This window comes from Equus przewalskii, chromosome 21, assembly GCF_037783145.1.
Source record: "Equus przewalskii isolate Varuska chromosome 21, EquPr2, whole genome shotgun sequence".
NCBI classification, from domain to species: domain Eukaryota; kingdom Metazoa; phylum Chordata; class Mammalia; order Perissodactyla; family Equidae; genus Equus; species Equus przewalskii.
The window spans coordinates 49,724,860-49,752,268 of NC_091851.1; the positions used below are offsets into that span (position 1 = coordinate 49,724,860).

General features: G+C 57.5%; 2 long non-coding RNA genes across 4 annotated transcripts; one reads left to right on the forward strand and one right to left on the reverse strand.

The window, feature by feature from the left end:
- The first annotated feature begins 2,100 nt into the window (after nt 1-2,100).
- LOC139078025 (uncharacterized) lies at nt 2,101-26,960 on the forward strand. Its single transcript, XR_011530716.1, has 6 exons — nt 2,101-2,454; nt 8,214-8,287; nt 17,267-19,016; nt 25,643-25,735; nt 26,070-26,133; nt 26,871-26,960. It is a non-coding gene; the product is annotated as an uncharacterized lncRNA (long non-coding RNA).
- Nucleotides 4,463-11,332, reverse strand: LOC139078024 (uncharacterized). Of its 3 annotated transcripts, none has more exons than XR_011530715.1 (4): nt 10,740-11,332; nt 9,628-9,704; nt 7,265-7,355; nt 4,463-6,992 (listed from the first exon to the last, which is right to left on the reverse strand). It is a non-coding gene; the product is annotated as an uncharacterized lncRNA (long non-coding RNA). The 3 variants fall into 3 exon arrangements; XR_011530714.1 differs by having other exon boundaries at nt 10,801-11,329; XR_011530713.1 differs by having other exon boundaries at nt 9,628-11,324.
- Nucleotides 26,961-27,409: the final 449 nt, after the last annotated feature.

Consider the following 27,409-nt stretch of genomic DNA (forward strand, 5'->3'; position numbering starts at 1 on the left):
CTGACAAGGGGCTGTGAGCTGCAGGCTGCAGGGATAGAGGGCTCCCTGGAGGCAGTGTGTAGGGGGATCATCAGCCTGCACAGGGAACTGGGAAACTGAGCGGCCAGCCACTGGCTCGAGAAGTGCAGCTCTGCCGCGGAGATGCAGCACCTTGAAGCCCCCCCTTCCTGCCAGAACAGCTTTCCCCTACCAACGAGGGGCAGCCATTTTCCCCAGGGGTGGGGTAGACAGGCAGAGTTCCCCGCCTGTGCCAGGCTGGGCCGGTTCTGTGCAATACAGCCCAACACTGACCCCCAGTGGCTATTTCTGAGACTGCTGCAGAGCAGAGGGGACAGTTGGCTTAGTGGGGTGACCCCGGGATGTCCCACTCCAGCCCAGATGCCTCAGCACTCTTCCTAAAGAATCGCCTGGACACACTCAAAGAAGGTCCAGTGGTAGGGCCGCAGGCTTGGTGACAGCGCTACACGTGGCTCATTCAACATATTTGCCACCTCCCGTGTTGGGGGAAGTCTCTGAGGATCCAGGGACAAGTGGGTCTCAGCCCCAAGCAGTTCCTTTCTGGAAATGCTCTTTGTCATGCCAGAGGCTTCTCTGTGACGGGACAACCATGATGGGGTCAGGTCAGGCTTCCTGAAGAGATGTCCTCTGAGCTGTGCCTCTAGAGGTGATGGGGTCTGGGGTTGGGGTAGAGGACCGTGCAAGTGAGGCTGGTGGGAGAACTGTGAGGTGCCAGAGTGGGTGAAGCGGGGGAGGGGGTGAGGCTGGAGGGCTGGCCCAGCTGCACTGGGAGGAGACCACAAGGGAACTCTATCTGCAGGCAGTGGGGGGCACAGAGGGTTTTAGACAGAGGAGTGACATGGCCACATTTGTGTCCCAAAACAATAATTCTGGATGCTGGTTGGAAGGTGGACCAAATCATTGAGGCTGGCAGTAAGTGGCCCAGCCTGGTGGGGGCGGAAGGCACTGCCAGGCAGGACCTGGGGACAGGCTGAAGGTGGGGGAGGGGAAATATGAATACCAGCAAGCCTGAGGATAGAAGAGTGGTGACATCTGGTGTCAGGAGACCTGGTTGGAGTCTCAGTTGCCAGCTGACACAGTGACCGAGACGCAGAGGGGTCTGTGGGAAGGGGCTTAATGGGTCTCAAGTGCCTCAAACTGAGCTGAGCCCCCGGGAGGCCTCAGTCTGCTTCCTTCTAGCTGCGCAGTGAGGTGTGGAGCTCTGAGGGCAGCACGGGTCAAATCCTACATCTTGAAACAGCAGAGGAGGTTTCCAGGGTTCTTCTGAGGGTGGAGGGGTGTCTGGGCAGCAGAGGCTGCCTGGAGCCGAGAAAGACAATGGACAAGGCAGGAGGGAGCCTGAGGGCTCAGCCTGAGCAGGACACAGCAGCTTGAAGGGCTGTAGGAAATGGTGTCCAGGGGGCTTTGGGGCCTGAGATTTATGTGTGATCTGTGCGGAGGTGTCACCCCTGCAGTGGGGGAGAGCGGATGTGGTGGGCATGAGAGAGTGGACACTCACACGTGGTGCGTGTGCATGTGCTGTGGGCGTGCCTGGGCGTGTGTGTGCACATGTGCACGCGCGTGTGATGGGAGTGCTCCCTCTTGCCTTCCTCTAGTCTCTTCCTTCAGTTTCGCTGAACTTGGCAGCCAGAGTGATTTTACTAAAATCCAGTAGAATCGTGTCATTTCTCTCTCTAAAAGCCTTTAAAAACTAGTCACTAATATATTAATGAATGAAGTGATGTGACCATGTTTGGGTCTGCTTCGCGATGATGCTGCGAATGTGGGTGCAGAACAGACAGAGGACAGTGGTCCCGAGCTGGTCTTTCTTAGGTCTGGTGATGTCCACGTGTGTTCTCTCTACTTCTGTGTATGTTTGACATTTTGTCAGGATAAGTTGCGAAAGACTTTGAAATGTCAAAAAAAGTTTATTGGGTGCCCTGTTGGCTCATCCTTCCAGATTTCCTGTTTTTTATTATCTTTGAACTATTTGATAGCTCTATAACTGCAGGAAATTGATAGTAATGCAAACAATTCTTGTTCGTAGAATTTCATGCAGTGGAAAGCAATCAGTGATTGCTCTTTGGGTATTGACCAGTTTTACATCTACCTACAAATGCATTTCAGGACTCTTGATTGCCCATGTATGCATCTGTGGTTTGGATTCTCCTTTGAACTGGGTTCTAACATTCTACTGGTTTCTGTACTGATGAGTGTTGTTGGTTGAATTCTGTCTGCAAAAAGGATGTGCTGAAGTCCTAACCCCCAGCACCTGTGAATGTGTCCTTATTTGGCAATCAGGTCTTCTCAGATGTGAGTAGTTAAATGGGGTCATACTGAAGTTGGGTCCTTATAAGAAGAGGGAAATTTGGACACAGACACAGAAGACACAGGGAGAATGCCAGGTGACGACGGAGGCAGACAGAGGACACCTGGGGCCACCAGAAGCTGGAAGAGGTGAGGAAGGACTCTTGCTCACAGCCTTTGGAGAGAGTTTGGCCCCACTGACACCTTGATTTTGGAGTTCTGCCTTCCAGAGCTGTGAGGGAATAAATTTCTGTTGTTTTAAGTACTTCCCTCCCTGCCCAGGCTGTGGCACTTTGTTAGGATGGACCCAAGAAACGCATGCAGTGCGCATGGGAGGGGTGTCCCAGGCCTGAGGAAAGGAGCCCAGTGGGAGGCGGGCCTGGGGGATCATGGAGAGGAGTTTGCACTTCTTCCTAAAGGCAGTGGGAGGCTTTTGAAAAACAACTCATTCTAGAAAAAGTTAAAGGATAAGTTTTTGAAGGTAAAGTCATGACCCTCACATCAAAGATTTTGTCTTACTTGTTGTATTAGTTCTAACTCCTGCGGCCGAGAACACGGTGCGTATCTGTGCAGCCACGCTCGGCTCTGCAGAGGCTCCTGGCAGAGGTTGGCCCAGGGCGGGGGCTGGGGTCATGTGGAAGACCCCCTTGTGTTGAAGGTGGAGCCTTAGTGCATCTGCCCTGGATCATTGACTCTTATCATTCAGTCCACGAACGGCAGTGGAAGTGGTTCTGGCAGTCCTGGCTCCAGATGTGTGCATGTGTGTGTGCACATGTGTTTGTGGACATGCTGCAGTGTAGATGGATCACAAGGTGGTAGATGCCCTGGGGGCGAGTGTGCTGCAGTGTAGACACATTGCGGCTGGATGCACTCCGCTGTGTGTGCATTACAGGTCGGATACACTGAGTGTAGTGCAGAGAGGACCCTCTGCAGTGTTGATGTGCTGGCTGCAGTGTAGACACATTGCGGCTGGATGCACTCCGCTGTGTGTGCATTACAGGTCGGATACACTGAGTGTAGTGCAGAGAGGACCCTCTGCAGTGTTGATGTGCTGGCTGCAGTGTAGACACATTGCGGCTGGATGCACTCCGCTGTGTGTGCATTACAGGTCGGATACACTGAGTGTAGTGCAGAGAGGACCCTCTGCAGTGTTGATGTGCTGGCTGCAGTGTAGATGGACCACAGTCTAGACCCTGTGGTGTAGATGCAGGTCTCAGAGTGGACAGTGTGGGCTGTCCAGTCACCACATCCACATGCCGCTGCTCCGAGGCCTCTGTCTGGGCCCACGCTCTGGGCAGAGTGGGAGGCTGGGGCCCTGGGCCAGGGCAGGTGGGGCAAGCCATGATTGTGGGGCTGAAACTCAACCCTGAGCCCAGGTGGAGGTGCCCTGGTGGGGTTGTGTCCTCCTTGGCCAGGCCCCTGTCACACCCTCCTCACTGCACATCCTCATGGCCCCAGGCCTGAGTTCTGCCTGTGCTGGGGGAGCCCTGGGAGCTGGTGGGGGGGTGACAGGCCACATTTCTCTCCGAGGGCCCCTGTCTTGATCCACGGCCTTGTTGGAAAGGGCCTGACGGCTTGTTTCAAGGGCCTGTGGATCATGTTAACCGTCCCACTGCAGGCAGGTCGGGGAGGGGCCTGGCACTGGGTTTTATCCTTTATGTTTAGCTGAAGCACAAGAAACACACTGACACATTCAGATCACCAGTGTGTGCCCCTGTGGACCCTCACAGCAAGCCCCGTACCACACAGAGCGCCACCCGTGACCCCCGGCTTTAACAGGGTCTTCAGGACCCCACTTGCATCCCCAGACTGTGTCTCCTCCCTCATCCGCCAGCGGTGGCAGAGTCTCCTCCAGTTTGCCCACTGGGATGGCTCCCAGGGCTTCTTGAGGGAGTTGGGGGGCCCCCTGTCTGTGGGGCGCTGCGACTTTCTGGGAGTCAGCAGCATGCTCCCACTAGACTCGCCACAGGGCCAACATCCAAAGGAGGGGCAACCTATTGCCCCAGCCCCAACCCCTGACCCTTCAGAATCCCTGGAGTTGTTCCCACCCCGAGGCCCCAGGGTCAGAATCTCTGGGGTTGGCAATAGGACTGGGCATTCAAAAATGTGTATTTAAATATCTTACTATATTTTATTTATCCTTTTTTGAGGAGGCGGAGTAGGTCATACATGCAGATGGTTCAAAGGGAAGAAAGCACAGGAGGAGCCTGGTGCCTCTTGGCGGCCACAGAGCACTGTGGTTTTATGCGTGGCCGCCCCGCCTGTCCATGTAGCGCCGTGGCGGGGAGAGGCTAAGCATGGTGCGGGGCTATCTAGTCCCTTACTGATGGACATTTAGGTTGTTTCCAACCTTTTTTCCCTGGTCAACGGTGCCAAAGATGTCTTTGAACATGTGCATTTCCCAGCGACGAGCACATCCTAGGATAGACTCCTGAAGTGCTGGGCTAAAGCATGTGTGCAGTTTAAACTTTGAAAGATCTGTTGTCAAATCACCCTCTACAGAGCTCCCCCCAATGCCCGCCCCACAGCAGTGGGTACAGTGCTTTGTCCCCACACCCTCCCAGCATATCCGTGTTAGGAAACCTTGGGATCTTTGCCAACCAAAGAGGTTTAAAAGAGAGACTCTGCAGCTAAAATTGCATTTTCCCTACATGAGTCAGGTTGAACAACTTCTTATATGTTTAAAAGTTGTATTGCCCCTCGTTCTGTAAACTGTTTATATCCTCAACCCATTTTTTTATTGAGTTGTTGGACTTCGTCTTATTGATTTGTACGTAGCAAAGCGTTATCCCTAAATACTTGCAAATATTTTTCCTCATTTGTTATCTGACTTCTGTCTTCATTTAAAGTAGTTTTGCTGTGTAGAAATTTCTTATGATGTGAGGTAACTAATCTTTCATGGTTTGGGCTTCGTGAGCTCGTAATATTCTCCCCATGCCTTCTTCTAGCACTTTTATGGTTATTTTTAAACGTTTAAGTCTTTGACCCATTTAGGATTTATTTTGGTATAAGATCCAAGTTAGGGATCTGTGTCAGTTAGGGTCCAAGTAGGAGGCAGATGTCACCCTCAAATTGGGAAATTTGGGGAGAGCTGAATAAAGGGATCGAGGTGTGGGCAGGGTGTAGAGAAACTACGAAGGGTAAGTCAGGGTCTACCCTTGGACCTGAGAGGATGCAAAGAAGCTGCCCAATGACAGCTGAGACCTGAGGGTTGGGATCCTGCAGGGTGGGGCTGGGGAACATGGGGCTCCTCGTTGGCCAGTCCCAACCAGCAGCCAGGAGGCCGGCAGCTGGCAGGTGCATCTGCAGGTCACTTTCGGCTCTGGGCAGGGCAAAGAAGGGGAGAAGGAGATGTGCCGGATGCCGGATGTGTCCAGCACGGGATGTGAACCAGCTGTTGGATCCACACGTCGCCTTGGGAACGGGCTCTTTGAGGGTCTCCCCGGGGGCTTGGACAGAGCCCGCCGAGGTTGCAGAGTGGAGTTAGGGTTAGAGGGCTCTGGAGGCCACAGGGAAGGGCCTGTGTGGGATGAGCTTGCCATGAGCTGGTCTGGACAAGGCCACGATCTGTCTTTCCAGCCCAGGGCTGTCCCTGGTGAGCAATGCAGAGTGCGCGGTGTTGGTCTTGCGGTGGTGGGGGGCTGATCTGGGGATGTGGAGCTGCACGGAGAAGGTCTGCGGGGATGGGGAGTGTGTGCAGGGTCCCCATCCTCCTCCTAACGGCCTGAGTGAGGACACCATGTGCACCCTCTTTCATTCATTCATTTTTTCATTCATTCATTCGGCACATATGTGTCAAGGCCTTACCAAACAGTTATGATGCTTCTTGACATACAATTCCACATAAAAACATTAAACCATAAATCAGTGTAACAAAGTCCAAAACACTGATGATTTTCCCCAGGATGACTATTTGGAAACTTTTGGGCAAAAAGAAAAATGCCGAATTCTTAGAACAATTGTTTTTGGTGCCCTGATTTGGTGGTTCCCTAAACAATTGTTATGACTTAGAAATTCAGTGCCCAGGTGGGAAGGTGCCCTGCGGTGGCGCCTTGACAGTGCAGACTTGGGGAGAGGGAGTGGGAATTTGGGTCCAGTGCAGACGGCCTAGGGAGAGGGGCTTGGCAGTCGTCCTGTGGGAGCTGCTGCGAGGGCATCCTGGGGCGGGGGTGGGGGCTGCCCAGGGCTACTAAAGATGGCAGTAAGCAGAGCTTGGACAGCATGCGATGTGTGCGGAGGGGGCCCCACGGTCCACGCCCAGGTCAGAGGAGAAGGCGGGGAGGCAAGGAAGCTGGTGGGATGTTCCTCCTGGTGGGAGGCATCCAGGACCAGAGGAGACCCAGCCCTGGGAGACGGCGAGTGCTCTGTCCGGGGTGGCCGGGGTTGGGGGGGTGGATCCCAGGGTGGAGATTCACTCTGCTTGTGGAATTTAAATTTGGGGAATCCATGGGGACGCAGGCAGGTATGCAGGGGTGCTGAGGGTGACACAAGAAGACTGTGTGGGAGTGGGCTGAGGGGTTGACCTGCTGCTTGTCTCCAGGCCCCCTGGTTTTCCTGGATGAAGGGGTTGCTGGGACCCTCAGTTTTACACCAGGACAGGCTGGGCAAATCTCAACGGGCTGGTCACCTGCCTGTGTCTTTGCTGCTGATGTGGCTGAGCTGCTCCCTGGGTCTGAGGCGCTGGGGTTCTGCAGGAAAGAGAGAGGGAAGCCAAGTCAAAGTTCAAGCTGCTTCCCCTACCCCAAACCAAGGGAGCCGTGGACACAGAGGGCAGCCCCACCCAGCACGCCCTCCCACTCCCAGGTGAGGTGTCCTGCCTGGTCTGCAAGGCGCCGCTGGACCTGGGCCCCCGGGCCACCTGTTCCCCTGCTCCACCCTGGGCCTTGCCCATCCTTTGAGCTCCTTGGTGGCCATGGCCCTGGTGTGTGGGGAGGGAGGGGAGTCACCTCACCCAGTTTACCTGGAGTGAGGCTTGTTTCTCCTTGTCTGTACAAGGCTAGGCTGCTCTGCATTTTCATGGCAAATTTGTTTTCCGAGCCGCTGTTGAAATTCTGAAAGCAGAGAAAATGCATTTGCTCCATCACCTTTCCGGATGTGACAAGTCCTATAAAATCTATTAAAGCCTTTAATGAAATCCCTGCTCAGAGCTGCTCCTTGAATGAAGGTGGAATCGGAATTTAAATTAAAATGTTGTTTTTGTAGTCTGTCTGCTTTGCCTGGGAAGAAATTAAAGGGACAGCTTACCTTTCTGCCGTCATTCTCAGGCTTGGTGGGTGCCGGGCTTGGCGGCCCTCTGACCAGGTGCTGGGGGCCTTCCTCCAATGTCTGGGGGAGGCGTGGGCTGGCACAGAGGCAGCAGCTGTCCCCACACCCGAGACAGAGGATGCCATACAGAGGAGAAGGCAGGTGCACCTGCAGGCCAGGTAGCCACTTGGCACTGGAGACAGATGTGTTTACTTACAAGAAGATGCAGCCCCTGTGCTCATAGAGCCACAGTCTGGGGCAGATAGGCTCACTCACTCGGAATAGTGCCAATGCCCAGAAGGGAGAGCAAGAGCAATTACGGGGCTGAGGCTGTCGGGGGTGGCTGTGGGAGGGTCAGTGCAAGGTGGAAACACTTGAGCTCCTTTGGTTAGGATGGGGCAGGGAACAACATCCCAGACAGGCGACTGCCCTTGGGAAGGCCGTGCAGGAGGCAGGGTGGGGCCGGGGCAGTGAGAAGGCCCTCATACCGTTCCTTCTCCCCATGAGCTAAGTCCTGCCCTGAGGACTTCAAACACGCTCAGCAGTGTGTCCTTAAGAAGTAAACCCAGGGCCTGTCAGCTTCTGTCTCTCTTCACAGAGAGTTCTGCAGAGTCTGCTGCTCCAAGGGCTCTGCTGACTCCTCCTCACCCTCTCTCCTCTGCCAGGCACCCCTGGCTGGAGGGGGAGACAGACATCGACCGGAAGAGCTGGAAGACCTGGCGTTGCGCAGCGGCCTTGGGTGAGTGTGCGTATGGACAGCGGTGTGAAAACACACACAGGGCACCAAAAAGATGCTATTCTTTCCTGTTTTCCAGGCTGGCAACATCACCCCCTTCCTTCTATGATGAAAAGGAGTTCTAAAAAACAGTCAAAACATGTTTGAAGTGTGTTGCAGCTAAGAGCTATGAAGCAGCTGCAGGGGGGAGGCCCAGGGACCCCCATTGTGGGCAGGGGAACTGCATAAGCAGCGAGTGTGGGCCAGTTCAGGGGAGAAGATGCAAAGAGTCACAACTGAAGGAAAGTGGGAGCCCCAGCTGGGTGTGGACATTTGTGAGACGCCAACTACTCCCTAAATGTGGTGGAAATGCTTACAAGTCAACAATAATCACAACTGAACAGAAGAAAAGGGCTGCATGGGACGTGCAGAGACGAGCTTTCCAGAGTGGAGGTGGGGAAGTGGTTTTGGGGAGCCATGCATGTTGCCTCGGTCTGTCCCCAGAAGAAGCCTTGCAGGTGTGGAGCCACCTGTGAGCAGCAGGGACCCTGGTGCCACCCTTGTGGCTTGGTGGGGTGGAGGGTGCGGCATAGCCAGCAAGTTTCCTCCAGTGTGAAGGGCACCACCAGGGCTATTTGGCATGGAGGATGTTCCAGGCCCAGAATCCTCAGGGACCAAGACCAGGGAAAAGCCTCTCCCGCCCTCGTGACGTCCTCAGGTTCTGGGTCTTTGGCCAGTCACTGGCAGCTTGAGGGTGTGGTGCCTCCGCCTGTCTTGAGGCTTTCTCCACTGGCCCAAATCGTATGAAAAGACACCCAACTTCACTAGTAACTGGGAAACACAAGAGGGTGGCAAAATTGAAAACTCGGATCCCCCAAGCATGGGTGAGTGGATGTGAAGTGGTGAATTTCATGCTGTGGCAGGAGTGTGACCAACATGAGCACTGGAGAGCCTCATCTGCAGCACCCAGGGTCATCCGAGTCCCCCAGGGTCGTCTGAGTCCCCTAGGGTCATCTGAGTTCCCCAGGGTCATTGTGACACCCAGGGTCATCCACAGCAGCCAGAGGCAAGAAGATAGGGTCATTGAAAGTGTACTTGTCATGACAAAAAAGTGGACCTGGGTATCCCTCAGCAGAAAAACACAGAGGTGTGGCTTATTCATTCTAGGTAATGCCACACAGGTTAAAATCAGCCAGATCAGCTCTGATTCACCTCAAAAATAATGTTGAGAGATAAAAGCAAGTTGCAAAGGGTTTGGCTCTGCGTGATCACATTAATGTAATCTGCAAAGAACGTCATGTGTTGTTCTTAGATGTGTATGTAGATAGTACAACTATGAAAACATGCAGAGAGATGATACGCACCCATCTCAGAGATGATCCCTCAGGGGAGCATGGCGAAGGCCTGAGTGTTCCCCACCATCTGTTTGAACATTTTCACACTTAAAAATTAAAAAAAAAAAAAAAAAAGGTTGTGGGGGATGGAATGAGGAGGTAGCATCCTGAAGGAAGTTTACCCCCAGGTGGTGGAGGGAGCGAGCAGGCACTGGTGGGGCTGGGAAGAGGGAGGACTTCAAGGGTTCCAGGCAGGATTTGGCAGGAGGATGAGCTGAAGAGAAGGGAGAGAGGCCAGGGCACAGGCATCTGGGGGGGCCAGCGGCCAGACACCAGGGGCCAGGGGACAGGCAGGACTAGGTTTCTGGCCTCAAGGTGGGCTGGTGCTGAGCAGGTCACAATGAGTCAGGAGGACACTTCTGGAAACCTGGAGCTCAGGTGAGGACACATACCTGCAGCGTGCCGCAGACTCTGGGCAGTAGAGACAACGTGTGGCCCAGGGAGGGGTCAGGCCCTCTCCATCCAGGCTTCAGGGGTCAGGTACTGGGTCGGGATAGGGCTGGGCATAGAGATATGGGGTAGAGAGGGCTGGAGATCTGCAGAGCTGAGAGCACGCTTAATTACGCGTCATATAGAAGGCGGTTCATGAAGCAAACAGAGTGTTAAAGGCTGGCTCAATCATGGAGAGTCGTTTCCTGTGGCTCAACAAGTTTATAATAAACAGTGAAACTTTTATTTATGGCACAGCTGCTAATTGCACAGTAAACATTTTTTCATCAAGCAATTGCTGTTTACTCATTTGCCAATCAGCTCATTATCCAGCCACCTCTCTCCGTGCTCCCAGTATTCCCACTTCCCAAACCCTGTTGTTTGTAAGGATTCCCCCTGCAGCTGTCCTCCAGGCCACCATGGCTCCAAGGCTGTGCCCACTCACCTCCTGGGGGGGGGTCATCCCTCCTCCCCAGCCGGTTCAAGCCCTGCTCTGTCCTGCTGCCCATGCTCTAAGTCGGGGCTCCTCATGACCAGCCCTGACCCTGGAGGCCCTGCACGATAGCCCTGCTGACCTGTCCCGACTGCCCTTCCTTCTCTGGCTCCTGAGCCTTATGGCCCCCAGGGCAAGCCTTGCCTCCCTCTCTCCTCACCTTTATCATAGCCCCTCAGCTTGCCTGGAAATGTTGAGGGAGGTCTCCAATCTGTTCATACCTTCATTCATTTCTTTATTCAGCCTTCACCACCTCTGGTGTACGGGACATGCCATCAATCCTTCTCTGGGCCGGGCCCCTCAGGAGCTCTTGTCCATTCCTTCCCACGTGTCCTGTGCAGGCTGGCCACAGAGTGAGCCCAAGTGGAGCTGAAGCAATGTGGAGTGTGAACTGGTCGATCCCCTGGGTGGAACAGACCTCTCACCCAGCACTTGGACATCATGACGCCTTGTGGCCATGACCGGAGCAGCACTGGTCACACACTGGTGGGGCTCTGCTGCTCTCCACCCGGGGGCGGGCCACAGGACGGGCCTCTGGGGACTGAGTAAGCCCCCAGCTGTTTGGGACAACTGCGTGTGCGTGTTGGAAGGGCAGGCTTAAGAAGGAGATAGTAGGCTTTGCAGTAATAGAGGATTTGGACGCTTGCATACTGATTGGAGAAAGAAAAACCTGTGCCTGTGTGGGCATCCTGAACTGGTAAGGGGTCATTCATACTGCTCTCCTTCCCAAATGTTTCTGGGCCCCTTCTCTTGGGGTCCAGGGGAGGATGTGGCTCAGGCCTGCTTTCTGGGCTCCTAGTTGTTGGGTAACAGAGCTGTCATAACTGCACTGAAGTGCAGCAGGCACACAGAGGGCTGTGGGAATCTGGGGGCCCTGGGACCCCTGTGCTCAGCCCTGGGCCTGAAGTTTGCTGAGTGGACCAGTGGACCAGTTGACCAGCAGGTTGGGCTGTATGCAGCCCAGAGGCCCGGTGTGTGTGTGGGGGCGCCTCAGATCTGCTTGTGGATTCCACACGTGTAAGGGAGACTGTGGCCTGTCCTGCCCACAGTCACCCCTGCCTCTGTCTTGTCCTGGGCCTGGACACTCCCTGGGTTTGAGTCTGGTCCCTTCCCCCTCTGCCCACCAGTCCCAACTCCAAGCCTGGCAGGGGCTGGACTGGGTCTGGCGTCAGGACACAAAGAGCCACTAGGCTGAGGCTCTGAGCAGCCTAGGGGCTTCGGCTCAGGCTGGGGGATGCGCCGCTGACGTCTCACAACATCTTCTTCCTTCGTTCCCCCTAGACTCTGTTTTCAATCAGTTCAATTAGTACAAGCTTAAAGCACTTAGGGAGAATTAGTGCCAGGCTGTGCAGAGACACTCGTGCCCCCGCCTGCCCCGTCCCCCTTGTCTCCCACCCAGGCCTGTCCTGCTTCTCCTGGAGATCCCACTCTGGCCCGACCTTCTCTCCAGGGCCTGCAGAGGGGAGGGTGGGCAGCCCAGGAGAGAGACCTGGAGACACAGGCCCTGAGATGGGACAGGGGCAGGGGACAAGGAGAGGATAACCCGCTACCCCGGAGACCCTGGGCCTGGGCTTGCTCGTAGAGGAGGCAAAGCAAGGATGCTGGTTAGAAGCTCAGCCCCTGAGCCAGGGTGCCGGGTGCAAATTCAGGGCCGTGACTCTAGCCAGCCCCTCCTCTCTGCGCCTCCCCCTCCGCTTCCCCCTCTGTCTCACCCCCTTCTTCCTTCCCCTCCTTTCCCTCACTCCCTCTCCCATCCGTGCCTGTCTCCCTCCCTCCCTCTCCCTGACCTCCCTTGCAGGGAGAAAGAGGAGGATTCAGTCCCTGCCCTCGGGGTGTGGGTGAGTTTGTCTGTGATGCTCCTGCTCACAGCTGCTCCCACTTCTGTGATCTCTGGGGAGAGGGAAGGAGTCTGCTGCAGTTTTCTAGGGTGGGGGAAATGTGCCAGTCTCTGCCCCCCCTGTGGTTTCCAGCGACCCCCAGCCTGGTACCCCTTGCTCCCCTCCATGAGATGGGGATCTGTGCCTCAGAAGGAAGCCTCTGCACTCTGCACACCAGGGTGAGTAGGTGCCAGCCCTGTGCCCTGCATGTGGCGAAGGTTTTCTGAGCCAGCTCCAGAGCCACTTAGAGGAGGTGACCTCTCTGTGCTGCAGACCCCCTGGTCAGAGGCCTGGGCCCCTCCTCCAGGCGAGTAGATGGAGGGGGAGCAGGGCAGGTGCAGTGCCCAACTTTGCAGACAGAGCCCTTTGTATCGGGACCCACCCACCCCTCCCCAAGCCTTCCGGCCCTGCCCCTCCCCACTCCCCCAGCCTCTCAAAGAAGGCCTGTTCTCGCATCCTTCTCTGGGAGATCCCCCACCAGTGCAGCCTCCCTCAGATGTGTGCACTGGGGGTGTCAGCAGTCCTACCAGTGTCCTTCCTTCCTTCATTCATCCACACTGATTTGGAACTGTGAGCAGGCCTTGAGCTGGGCGCTGCGTAAGACAGACCCACGCTGCCCCTTATCTTCTCCCTGAGGAGTTGGATGCTGGACAAATGATTACACAATTACTTGTGCAATTCCATCTGTGATCAGGGCTACCAGGAGGAGGGGCCCAGGGGCCCAGAGAACTCCAAGGACACCCTGACCTATCTGGAAGCTTCCCAGAGAGGGCTTAGCAGGAGGATCCAGGGGAAGGAGCTGGTAGGGCAAAGCCTGGGAGGTAGGAGGGAGCAAACCTGAATGTGGCTTAGCTCAGGGGAGAAAGGGGATGGGTTGAGGCCCGAAGGGGGTCCTGCCAGCAGGTGGAGGCCTGTGTATTTGTCCTGAAGTGATGGGGCCTGACAGGGGTGCGCAGGACAGGTGGTGCTGCTGTCAGTGGGTGTAGGGAGGGGCGGGGCATGGGCAGGGGGAGGGGAAAGCCCCAGCTGTTCTCTAGCCAAGGAAGGTGCAAGCCTGATTCTGCAGGGACACCTTCCCATGCCCTCACGCATCACGGGGCCAAGCATGGCAGGCCGACACGGCCCTCTGTAGACAGCTGAAATGGTCTGAGGGGGGCACTGGAGGTGTTTGCACCTCAACAGCAGGAGATGAAGGAGACCAGCCCACTTGTTAAACTGACACCTGTGTCCAACCTTCCCTGTCCTGCTCTGGCTGTCCATGGCCACGCCCCGTGGCAGCCTTCCCTGGACCCCATCACACTGAACTCCAGCACACGCAGGTAGCCATGTCTCACGTTGCCACTGAGCACGTGAGTGCACCCAGGAGAGTCTCCCAAGGAAGGGATGCCGAGGGGTATGAGGCAGTGGGCTCCAGAACTGTGGACCTCACTACCCAGTAAAAGTCCATTAGAAGTGGTTGGACCACCCACGGAGCTGCTGTGAGGGGCCAGCCTGGCGGCAGTGCAGCTTTAAGATAACGTGTTCTGCTGTGGCAGCCTGGGGTTCCCCAGCGAGGACATACACACTGCTTGTCAAGCCGTGCTGTGGCAGGTGTCCTACATATAAAATAGAGGAAGATGGGCACAGATGTTAGCTCAGGGCCAATCTTCTTCAGCAAAAGGAGGAGTAGTGGTGGTGGAAGTTAGCTCAGGGCTAATCTTCCTCAAAAAAAAGAGCTACGAACTTATGTTACTGTCTGTTCAAAACAGAAAGTGTGTTAGATGCCCCTCACCTAAAAGGGCATCATCTCAAATCCAGGGTAACTCTTCATGTTGGAGACATTTCCCTTCATCGAAACCTCCTTTCTGATCTTGTGCACTCGTTCCTGGAGTTGAAGACATTCTGGGTAGGGAGGAGCTGCTTCCTGACCCCCACTCCCAGCTCCACTGAGGGCTTCTGTACACGTGCAGGATGAGACCAGAGGAAGGTGGAGGGACCTCAAGGATGCTTAATGGCCAGGATGTTCCCTCTCTGGTGCTCTCTGTTTCCATTACAAGTTTTCACTTCCTAATGATGCAATTTCTAACGTAACAGCCCTACATTGTAGGATAACTGTGAAAACCACCAAAGAGAGGCCGGAAGATAAAGACAGTTTGGATCATCATCTGCAGAAGGCAGTCACTGCAGGTAGCTTGTGGGTGAGCCTGTGGATGCCCCTGAGGCTCATCTTTGAGGGAGACACCCAGCAGGCACTGCAGGTATTCATGCAGGTCATGCTGGGCTCAGGACAGACACCTGCGCAGAGCAGACCAGATGCGTGTCTCGCAGGGCTCCCAGCCGAGCAGGAGAGGCACAAACAGAGGCATGCCTATGCACAGGAAGATGAGTGCAGTGAGGGGACCACATCCAGAGCAGAGGGCTCTAACCACTGGCCAAGAGGTCCACAGGCCTCTGAAGGAGCTGAGACCTTGAGATGCAGCCTGTCCCCTCAGCAGTGGGCACTGGAGAGTGTCCCAGCTATGGCCAGTATGTGCAAAGGCCTGTGGGAGGAGGCGACTCAAGAAGCCTCTGTCGGGGGGACACGCATGGCTCACCTCAGGGAAGGCCTCTTACTCTGAGGAGGGGAATGTAGGGAACATGCTGGGCCCTGGGTGGAGAGGGAGTGGACACCAGTGGGGATGGGTGGGGAGGGCTGGACCTCAGCCTGTACCCAGGCACACCCACTAGCTGGGAGCTGATAGAGGCTGGTCCACATGGCACCCTCTCGTGGTTGTGGGGCTAGATCTGTAGCTCTTGTGCTTTCTTTAGCCCCATTCCCTTCATGGGGGCAGGAATGGTGGGTGCACATGTGTGCAGTTGCACTCACAGACATGCGTGCACACACACATGTGCACACCTAGATGTGCACATTTGCAGGCACGCACACACATGCACACATAAATGTGCATGTACACTTGTACAAGATGTGTATACACAGACATGTAACCACAGGTGTGCACACATAGTGCACGTGCAGATGTGCACACAGATGTGCACACGTGTCCACACACAACGCATGTACAAACAGCCCCACTGTGCAGCTCTGCCTCTGCCACTTGCTGTTACTTCTCCCTGTTGTGGGTTCTCCTTTGAGACGGTGGGAGCGCAGGAATGGAAGTGTGTTCTCTCGAGGCAGAAGCCCTGGCTTCAACTCCTGGCTGTCTTCTCTGGGCTTAGTTTCCAGTCTGTGGCCGGGGGATTCTGGAATCTTGCTCACAGGCTGCTGGAGGGAGTCAGTGCACATGGGCAAGGGGCTGGCGCTGGCTGCTGGGAGCTGCTGTCAAAGACGGTCATTATGCAAGACCAGGGGTCTGCTGCCCTGTTTCTGTGCTCTGCGACCCAGGAGTTGGGTGGATGGGCTCCTGGCCTGAGAAGGGGAGGGGCTCTGTTGTGGGTGTGCTGGGGATTTATGGGCAAGTGTCACTTCCCCCCAGTGGGTGGCAGTACTGGGTTCAGCCTCATATGGAGCATGACCTCGAATGCTCCCTCTTGTGCTGTCCTCCCTGGAGCCAGGTCCCTGGTGGGCCAATCCCCCACAGACTCCACACAGTCCAGGAGACTTTTGGGAGAACTTCTGGTCAAAAGGCCAAGTGACCGGGTAGAGTGGGGTCAGGATTAGGCAACTGATCGAGGCTGGTCTACACGGGGCCCTCTTGTAGGGGTGGGGCTAGGGTGAGGGTTAGGGTCAGGAGGGTCCCAGTGAGCTGAGAACTTTCACCTCTGAACTCTGGTTCAAGGACAAAGTTTGGCTGGGTTGGGGCTCCAGCATGCTTGGATGGGCCCTGGGAGCCCAGCCACTAGGCCCCCAAGATGACTGATTCACCACAGGGCAACTCTGTCTTCTGTCCCCTGCAGGGTGGTCAGCGTGAGGCCACCATGGGGTCAGGCTGGCAGTCAGTGCTGAAGCGTCTTACTGCTGTAGCACAGCCCCTCCTGTGGCTGACACGGCTGCTGGTGTCCCCACTCCCCGGCGAGCCTGGCTTTGTGCTCTGTGCCCTGAGAGCTGGGAGTGGGCAGAACATGCTGATCAGGCAGCTTCGGAGGCGGACACCCAGAGCAGTGCTCCCGTTTCTGACCACAGAATATGGTTTCCACCTTGTCTGCCACTTTCTTGCCTGCTGAAACGTGGGTGACTGAGCACGGGGTCCATAGACGTCTGGGGCAGCTGGGGCAGGTTGTGAGGGGCTGCTACAGAGTTTCTTCTGTCTGGTGGTGGCTTCCCCATCCCTTTTCTTGGCTCCATGAGGGGCACAGAGACCCAGATGATGCACAGCAACTCTCCCTGAAGCAGGTGAACTCTGCACCTCCCTGTCTTCGTCTTCATTCATTCAGGAAGCAGGCGAGCACTCTTCTTGGTGTCCGGGTGCAGTGTGGAGAATGGGCAGGCTCTGCTCTGGGTCGGAGGTGGTGGAGGAATGGTGGGCCCTGCTCTGTGGAGGGGGTCATGGAGAACAGTCAGGCCGACACACAGTCCAGGGTCAGCAAGGCTGGGGTGAGTGTGAGGATGTGAGAGAGCAGCGTCTGGGGCGGCTGGACTGGCGTCAGGAAGGCCTCTCGAGGAGGGAAGGGACCAGCCGTGGGACGGGGAGAGCCTCAGCACGGGGGACTGCAAGGCCAGGGCTGTGGCGGGGGCACGCAGAGGGAGATACAGGGAGCCATAGCTGGACATAGGGCCCCAGCCACAGGAGTGAGGGGAAGGGTCTCCGTGGGCAGCCACTCGGGGGCCTGAGCAAGACGTGAGGCAATCTGCCCTGGGAGAGCTCAGGAGACAGTCTGTTCCTTCATTCAACAGGTACTTAACAAGTGTCTCAGGGTTAGAACCCTCTCGCCCATGGAGCTTGTGCCTCAGTCGGGGGAGACAACCACACACCCAAACGTCCAAGTTGTTCCACGTTCCAGGCTGGTAAATGCTGGGGACTGCAGGGTAGTGGCCCTGAGGCACTCAGGTTGCTCAGAACCGGCCTTCTTGGGAAGTCGCAGCTCAAGAACACCCAGGCAGGAGGCTGGGGTGGCTGCTGGGGAGGGTGGGCACGGCAGGCCATTCGGTCCCCTGGGTGGCAGGGCCTGGGCTGAGGATGAGTCCAGAATTGGCTTTGGAGTCAAGACAAGAAGAGGACATGGCAGCCCGCCCCTGCAGGAGGGGCCCCGGCCAGCCCCAGCCCCTCTGTCCACAGGATGCTTGTTGGCTGCCAGGAGCTTCCAGGATGAAGTTGAAGGTAGAGGTGGCAACTGCAACCTACAGCACCAGTCACGGATACGTCTCCTCTGCTGGTTTGCTGTTCACCTTCTCCGTGGCACTGGGAGAAAGCAGCTTTTTGCAAACATCGGTGACGAAGGTTCAAAGGTTTGGTCGCACAAAGGGAAGCTACGGTGTGGTGGGAGTTTGCAGCCTGCCTGTTGATTTGGAGCCTCATGTGTGTTGGGAGTCTTCTTTGATTGAGAAGCTGGTGGCAGGCAATGCCCCATGTTTCTGGGTGCCCCTCAGAGTCAGGTGTGAGGGGTCCGTCTGTGCACCTTGGATGTCCAGCTGAATCTCAGCCGCCTTGAATCTGATCCCAGGGCTTTGTGTGGTCTCAGGAATCTGCATATCTGCTGGCCCCACCTCCTGCACCCCTGTGTGTGCACATGCAAGTCTGTTCCAGGCTCCGGTGCTGCATGCGCTCTGTATGATGCTGTGGGACATCGGCAGGGTTTTCGAGCTTCCAGCAAGTCCACCTTGGCTGACGCAGGACGGGGTACCAGTGTCATGGCTCCGTTGTGGCCAATTCGATGGACCACAGAAAAGCCCTTTACCCTTTCTGAGCCCCAAAGCAGGTAGAAGCAGTCCTCTGGAAACGCAGTGGCAACCTGCTGTGATGCCTGTAAGCCGGTGCCTGCTGGGGCTCAGCTCATGGTCACCGTGACCACTTTCCTGACATTCTCTATCGTTGCCCTCCTCTTCAGCGCCCTGCTCATATCTGGTCCACTCAACCTCCCTCTCCCTGGGCCCTGCGTGAGATTTGCATACAGGTGCCCCTGCCTGGTGCAGCTGAAGGGGTGGGGATGGGGTGAGCAGCCCATGCTAGGAGGGCCAGCAGCACAGAACACATGTGGTGGGAAAATGGCTACTCGGAATGTGGGTTTTATTTCCCTGCCACCTCCTCAGAGCTGCCTCCTGACTCCTGTGCCAGATGGGAGAGGTGGGCTCTGGTATTTGGGGCCCTTTGGTATTAGCTCCCCCTGGAGCCTTGTCACCTTTAGTCACTGTCCAAGCCTCAGTTCCTGGTCTATAATTGGGGGGATGGAGGCATGGGGAACAGCCTACAAGAGCTTGTGTAAGGAGGAACCCAGGCCCTGCACCTGCTGGAGATGGACTGCCCAGGCCCCTGGAGGACCCCTCCACCCAGGCTGCACTTGCACAAAGGCCTCCTGTGAAGACTTCCAGGGCTCCCTCCAGACGGGTGGTGCTCAACTAGGCAGGACTGCGAGCCTCGACAGGGCCACCCACAAACCCTGATGTCACTGTGTGTCTGAAGTGTTTTTATAAATCCAGCAATTATCTGGTGAGTAGTCCAACTCTAAAATAGGTTGAATTTTAAAATGTAAATGTTGGACATGCACCCCGGTTTTTGCGATACCACTCTGGAATTCTTTGCCTTCTGACAGCCTGGGAGCCTCATGGATCAGAGGTGTCTCACTCTCCTGATTTTCTCAGGTCCTGGTTACCCACCTTGGTGAAGGTCGGGGAAGGTTCTGGCTCATAGCACCTGCTTCCCAGTCACCTCTGGGTCCTCTTCCGTTAGCCTCTTCCGAATCTCCCACCCCAGCCTGTGCTCCTGGGGCCAGGGCTGCCCATGTTCTGTTGGCCTGCCCCTCTTTCATTCTAGATTCAGCAGTGCCCAGACGTTGGGGTTGAGGTTGATGTTGTCATCCAGGCCTCTGGTTGGGCATGGGGCTGCCTTGCCTGGATGTGTCCTGGGCTCTTGGTGTGCATGTGTGTGGTGGGGATCAGGTATGTAGGGGCATGCGGATTGTTACTCTGGTGGCCTCCAATGAGCCATGTCCCCTGTATCCACAGCTGAAGTAGCCCCTCCCTCAAGTACTGATCTGCACCAGCAAATCTGATGCACCCATCCATCCATCCATCCATCCACACCCACCCATCATCTGTCTATCCACCCACATACCTACCCATCCATCCATACATCCACCCATCTATCCATCAATCTATCCATCCATTCATCCATCCATCCACCCACCCACCTATCCACCCATCCATCCATTCATCCATCCACCCACCCACCCACCCATCCATCCATCCATCCACCTATCCATCCACCCACCCAACCATCCATCCATCCATCCACCCACCCACCCATCCACCCATCCACCCACCCATCCATCCATACATCCATCCACCCACCCACCCATACACCCATCCACCCACCCATCCACCCATCCACCCACCCATCCATCCATCCATCCATCCACCCACCCACCCATACACCCATCCACCCACCCATCCACCCATCCACCCATCCACCCACCCATCCATCCATACATCCATCCACCCACCCACCCATACACCCATCCACCCACCCATCCACCCATCCACCCACCCATCCATCCATACATCCATCCACCCACCCACTCAACCATCCACCCACCCACCCATCCATCCATCCACGCATCCATTCATCCATTCGTCCATGCACTCCTGGATGGCAGACTTGGGGCCTGGAAAGGTCAGGACTATTGATGGGCTCATCGCAGCCTTATCAGCAGGTTCAGGGTTCTGGGATGTGTGCATGTTTGTGAGTGTGGTGGGGGTAGGAGGACTGCAGAGGGTTGCAAGGTTCCAAGCTGCTCTAACCTGTGAAGACTGTGATATCTAGAGCTTGAATTGGGTTGGAATCCAGGGGAAGTGTGGCCTTGGGACCCTGGGTAGAGCTGTTAGGCCTGGCCTGATTCAGGTCCACTGGTCAGTTGGGCACTCCTAGGCTGACCAGGCCCAAATACCTGGAGGCCCTCTGGTCAGCGTTCCCTCTAGTTGTCCTGGTGGATGTGTCTTTCAGCCACCTGCCCAGGGCCCCTCAGCCATCCCAGCTGCCCGCCACCCTTCTGGCTTTGCTTATGTTCCCATCAGATGTCTCCTGCTCACTCTGGGGCTGGGACTAGAGTGAGGCAGTTGGGGCTTCAACACCAACCCCACCCTGGCCCTCCTTCTCCCCTAAAAGTTAGGGTGGGACCTCTCCCTTCCCAGAGGCTTTCACCCTGGGAGCTTTCTCCCAGTGAACTCCCACTTGGGGAAGGCACCACTGAGGCCTCTCCTTGTGGTGCAGAAGGCCCAGATCCCGCCTTGGGCTCCAGATGGTCCTGGGCTCCAGTCCCACCTCTGCCCTGAGCTGTGGGCCCTTTCCCCTTCTGAGCCACGTCTGCAAGTTGGGAACAACACTGTTGACCTTGCGGGGGACCCCATGCATGGAGGTGCACGAGCTAGGCATAGATGGGGTGTTCATCTTCCTCAGGGGCTGGAACCGTGGGTCAGGTGACCAGCTGGGATGACTACCTTGCTCCCTTGGTGGGGCTAGTATGCTTGTTGGGATGATGGGAGAGCTGGCACCAGGATCTGACCCCACTACCAGCTTCACTGAGGGCTCCAGCTGCCTTTTCCCACTGCTGGGCTCCGGGGCCCCAGCTGGGCCAGGGCGGGGGGTGGGGGCGGGTGGGAGGCGGGGAGGCCCTTGCCCCAGGGCACCATGTGAGACTGGTGGGCTGGCCAGGTCTGTCCCCTCCCTCCTTGCTCACCCAGGAAGCTGCTCCTGTCACACCCAGAGCGTGTGGCTGGCTCTTGGTCTCTAGCGCTGGGTGTGGCTGGAACCACCCCAGGATCAGTGTGTCCTGGGCTCCAGCCTGGGCATCTCAGAACTGAGTCTTGGGAGGGAGGGTTTCTGCTGACGTGGCCAGGACATGGCTGTCCCCAGATCTTGCTGAAGCCAGCCCGTGCCCGCAGCTGCACCAAGCTCTGTCCTTGCTTCAGTGGGGCCAAAGTGTTCGGGCGAAGGTGTTTCTCTCCTGGGCTCTGCGGGGGCACCCTCATGACCTGTCTCTTGTGGATGCTCTTGTGGCCACTAAGAAGCAGACGCCACCAGCCCAGCCTGCCATGGCAACCACCTGGGCCTCGCTCTCCGTCCGGGTCCCTGATTGGCTTTATCTCTGAGGCCATCTGTTCTTGGAGCAGAATTCCAAAGCCGTTTAAACAGAACCTGGAGTAGGGCAAGGAGCTGAGCCTGTCCTGCACGCAAGTGCACACACACACGAAGCACACAAAGCACACGCAAACAAGCGCACACACGCACACGTGGACGCACACACAAACAAATTGCGGCCCCTGCAGGGTGCCAGGCCATGAAAGGGGCAAAATTGGGGGAGGTTCTGTCTCCCTGGCAGACAGGCATCTCCTCCCCGCCCCCATGCGGGGAGCCCGGCTGCCGGTACATGTGCCTCAGCCGTCAATGTCTGTTCTCCTGTCCTCATGGCTCCATTGGAGAACCTTGGAAGGGCCCTCGGACCCAGCCTGCCTCTGCTTGGTCCCCAACGCAGCCTCCCCACACAGTGCCTGTGTGCAGCTCAAGGTCCCAGGCCTGGGGCCCTGACTCTGGCCCTCCCAATGCTGCCTCTCCTGCTCGTGGGGCTACTGGTCACCTTCCTGCTCCTACTGGTCAGATGATCACCTATCATGTCCGCTTCTCGGTCCTGGCATGACCAGGTGGCTTCCAGGCCCCGACACCTACCAGGAAAACAAGAACAGCCCTCAACTGCTCACTCTCTGTCCCTCACTCCCTGTCCCTCACTCTCCGTCCCTCACTCCCTGTCCCCTCTCTCTCAGTCCCTCACTCCCTGTCCCCTCACTCTCCGTCCCTCACTCCCTGTCCCTCACTCCCTGTCCCTCACTCCCTGTCCCTCACTCCCTGTCCCTCACTCCCTGTCCCTCACTCTCCGTCCCTCACTCTCCGTCCCTCACTCTCCGTCCCTCACTCCCTGTCCCTCACTCCCTGTCCCTCACTCCCTGTCCCCTCACTCCCCGTCCCTCACTCCCCGTCCCTCACTCCCCGTCCCTCACTCTCCGTCCCTCACTCTCCGTCCCTCACTCCCTGTCCCTCACTCCCTGTCCCCTCACTCCCCGTCCCTCACTCCCTGTCCCCTCACTCCCTGTCCCTCACTCCCCGTCCCTCACTCCCCGTCCCTCACTCCCTGTCCCTCACTCTCCGTCCCTCACTCCCTGTCCCTCACTCCCTGTCCCTCACTCCCTGTCCCCTCACTCTCCGTCCCTCACTCCCTGTCCCTCACTCCCTGTCCCTCACTCCCTGTCCCTCACTCCCTGTCCCCTCACTCCCCGTCCCTCACTCTCCGTCCCTCACTCCCTGTCCCTCACTCCCTGTCCCTCACTCCCTGTCCCCTCACTCTCCGTCCCTCACTCCCTGTCCCTCACTCCCTGTCCCTCACTCCCTGTCCCCTCACTCCCTGTCCCTTACTCCCTGTCCCTCACTCCCTGTCCTTCACTCCCTGTCCCTCACTCCCTGTCCCCTCACTCCCTGTCCCTCACTCCCTGTCCCTCACTCCCTGTCCCCTCACTCTCCGTCCCTCACTCCCTGTCCCCTCACTCCCTGTCCCTCACTCCCTGTCCCCTCACTCTCCGTCCCTCACTCCCTGTCCCTCACTCTCCGTCCCTCACTCCCTGTCCCTCACTCCCTGTCCCCTCACTCCCTGTCCCTCACTCCCTGTCCCTCACTCCCTGTCCCCTCACTCTCTGTCCCTCACTCCCTGTCCCTCACTCTCCGTCCCTCACTCCCTGTCCCTCACTCCCTGTCCCCTCACTCCCTGTCCCCTCACTCTCCGTCCCTCACTCCCTGTCCCTCACTCCCTGTCCCCTCACTCCCTGTCCCCTCACTCCCTGTCCCTCACTCCCTGTCCCCTCACTCCCTGTCCCCTCACTCTCCGTCCCTCACTCCCTGCCCCTCACTCCCTGTCCCTCTCTCCCTGTCCCTCACTCCCTGTCCTTCACTCCCTGTCCCTCACTCCCTGCCCCTCACTCCCTGTCCCTCACTCCCTGTCCCCTCACTCTCTTACCCCTCTCCCTCTGTCCCCGTCCCTGATTCCTGCCCTCATCCTCCTTCTCCTGCATAGTCTGGGGTCATTTCAGGTCCTTGTTGTCACCTCAATGCAGGGGGTTTCTCTCTCCCCTCGCAGTTTGCTGCCCCCCTTATTGGCTGCCGATTGCCCCTGGGTCTTGCTGCATCTGCTGTGAGGGGCGCCGTGTCCCCAGGAGCATTGGGTCTGGCCCTACTCAGGCCCAGCCTTCTGCTCACCGTGGCTGTTCCGGGGCATCCTTTCTGCTGTTCAATCTCCCAGATAACGTGGCCACTGACCCTCATGGGGCCCCAGTACTGCTGGATGGCTGCTTCCCAGGCGATGTCCCCTCTTTGTGCTTGGCGACGGGTGGCACCTAGTGTCCCCTCTGTGCTGCCCACTGTGCTCTGAGAGGCCTCGGTGGCCCTGGTCATGCTGAGTAGGTAGGGTGCCCCTGTGGCAGATCCAAGGGACATCAAGAGTGCACTTCTAGGCAGGTCTAACTACAGCCATGGGTCTGGGCGCCAGGCTGCATTGCCATGGCCCGAGGCTGCAGTGCCCCCAGGACCACCTGAGAGCCGCACCTGTTGGAACCTCAATCGAAACAGAGCAGTGGCAGGTGATGTCTAAGGGTGGCTTGCCCTGTCTACCTGTCAGGCGGTAGCAGGGTCCCTCGCCCCATGGAGCCCTAGAGAGAGGCTGGGCTGATGGCTGCCTGCCACAGATGGGACCCTCCCAGAGGACCAATGTGGCCAGAGGCAAACGCTCTCAGACTCCATGGGGCCCACATGTCCAGCAGGCCCCCGGGGACGTGTGGGCCTGGGCCTCTGTGCTGTCCTGCTGGCCCCTGAGTACCTGCAGCCGGAGCAGGACCCTTGTGGAGCCCCTGCAGCCTGGGTCCTCAGAGCGTATTGGACCCGGTCTCTGAACCCGCTTTTCTTGTGTGAAGGATGAGAAGCCTTTGGTTTTGTCAGAGGAAACGCAGGAGCATTCCCAGACCCCCACTGTTACTTTAAATAACCCGGCTCAACTCAAAGAACCCGGTTTCCCAGGTTAGGGAGTCCTGACTGGGTGGAGGGAGCTGGATTGCTAACCGCAGAGGGCACCTGGTGTCTGTGGTGCCGTGGGAAGCCTTGGGCTTCCTGGGAGTCTCCTGGGTTGGGAGGCCATCAGCCATGACTTAGCTGGGGACCCACAGGGCAGTTGTCTCTATCTTCCTCACTTTGTAGACGAGGAAACTGAGTCATGGAAGGGTTGGATAGCTCGCCCAAGGTCATTTGTCTGTAAGCACATCAGTCACTGCAGCCTAGGTACAGTGACGGACCCAGAGGGGATCTCTCACCTTGCCCCAGCAGCATCTGTAGCTGCCTTCACCCATTTTGCCTCTGCTCTGCCCCCATCGGCACCTCCCCTCATCTGCCCCACCTGCACCTATTTGCCCCTCCTGCCCCCATCTGCCCCTGCCCCCATCTGCCCCTCCTGTCCCCATCTGCCCCTGCCCCCATCTGCCCCTCCTGCCCCCATCTGCCCCTGCCCCCATCTGCCCCTCCTGTCCCCATCTGCCCCTGCCCCCATCTGCCCCTGCCCCCATCTGCCCCTCCTGCCCCCATCTGCCCCTGTCCCCATCTGCCCCTCCTGCCCCCATCTGCCCCTGTCCCTCATTTGTCCCTCCAACCCCCATCTGCCCCTGCCCCCATCTGCCCCTTCCCCCCATCAACCTCTCCTGCCCCATCTGCCCCTGCCCCCCATCTGCCCCTGTCCCCCATTTGCCCCTCCAACCCCCATCTGCCCCAACCCCATCTGCCTTTCTTGCCCCCATCTGCCCCTGCCTCCATCTGCCCCTGACCCCCATCTGCCCCTGTCCCCCATTTGCCCCTCCAACCCCCATCTCCCCCTGTGCCCCATCTGCCCCTGGCCCCCATCTGCCCCTGCCCCCCATTTGCCCCTCCTGCACCCGTCTGCCCCTGCTCCCCCTCTTTCCACACATGCTCACCAGCTTATGGGCAGGTTCACCCCTTCATTGCTGTCCTCTAACCAGATGACTCACCTTTATTTCCAGCCTGATCTTGGCCCTGAGCCTCAGACTGGAACCCATGTCCTGAGGACAACAGAGCTCATCCCACAAGCCGGCCCTCCCCAGGTCCCCCACTCAGTAAGTGCGCTGCTCCCAACCAATGGCTCAGACTGAATCCTGGAGTCCCACATAGCCCTTGCTGTGCCCTGGCTCCACACCCAAACTCTTAGCAGGCCAGCCCTTCCCCCAGCCCATATTCCAACATGGGCACACTTCTCTTTGGACCCCCACCTGTCCCTTTCCCAAACTAACTTTTCTCAGTGGAGGCCTCACTGCAGACGTGGAGACATTCAACTGTTTGCTGGCAGTCACAGGGCTGTGAGGGGACAGGGGCAGCCCAGGCTCTGTCCAGATCTGCCTCCTCCTGGCTCCAGGGCAGTGAAACCTGACCTCTCAACACCCATCCCTCCAGCTTGCAAGGCACTCGCCTCTGGACTGAGTGGATGGTCCTCGCTACCCTCGGACTTCACTTAAAGGTTAGTCTGTGAGGACAGGCACTGGCAGTTCTTTTTCCCAACCTCACCACCCCAGGGGCCAGCTTTGAGGCCTTCTGCTCTAAAGGAATTTTCCAGAAGGGGCCTTGGGCCTCGTCTGCCCCCTCCCACCTCCCAGGGATCCATCTTTGGGCCCTTTCATGGCCTGAGAGAACCCTGCGCAGCCAGACTGCATCCAGGCCTCTACCTGTCAGGGTCAGACATGTGTACACAGGTGGGCTAGTCCCCAGAACTGAGGATGGGATGGAGACCTCCCCAGGAGGTCATACCAGAGTCACCTCAGTGCTGAGTGGGATCTTCCTTCCAGCATTAGGGCAAGCTGGGTGGAGGCTGGGAGTGTCTAGTAGGGTCCGGCAATGGCCAAACTCTGTTGTCCCAAAGGGCCCTGGTGGGCAGTGAAGGAGCGAGGAATCATCCCAGAAAGGTCTCCCCCACTCCCCACTCCACTCCCTGCACCCCCCTAGCCGGTCTGGAGGAGCTGTGGGAGGTCTAAACCCAAGTTCCTTCCCTGCTCCCTTGAGGCCCACCCCTCCTAACCCTCCATCCCCGAGGGAGTTGGTTCTTCATCCCCCCTTCACCTCCCCCCACACAAAGGCTCCCCACCTGGGTTGGTGGGGAATCCGTAGTTCAGGGGCCTGCCCTTCCACAGCTATGATTGTGTTGGGGGAGGCAAGCCTCCACAGACCTGATCCCACCCCACCCTGACTGTCTCCCACCAGGTTTCTGGTCTGATTTGGTCTGGGGTGAGAGAGGAAAAGTGGGAAGGAGGAGAAAGGTGATGTGGGTAGGGGTAAGGGGGAGGGAAGGGGTAGGGAGAAAGTGGGGGAGGGAAGTGGGGGGAGGAGGAAGGGGAGGGGGAGGAGAATGGAAGGGGAAAGGGAACTTGGGGGAGGGGAGAAGGGGTGGGCAGGGGAGGGAAAGTCTCCCCAGGAAGGGCCCCTCCCCTCCTCACTTGTTAGTCCATTAGTGTGGGGGGCTGTGTCTTTGCTCCCCCCACCTGCAAGCAGGGCTCATTGTCTGGGGCCCATTGTGTGGGAAAGAAAGCCTCATTGGCAGGGCATCAGTTTGTGATCATCTGCTCCCTGGCCCCGATTGGCTGGATGAGAAGAGGGCTTCCCAGGGCGTGGGGACACAGAAGTTTGTGCAGCAACTTTTTCCGGCATGAAGTGACCGTGTGTCCAGCTTCGGAGTGGAGGTGTGCCCGCCCAGCCAGGATGATGCTCTGTGGGACCTTCCTGGGTGCGTACCTCCCCCCAGC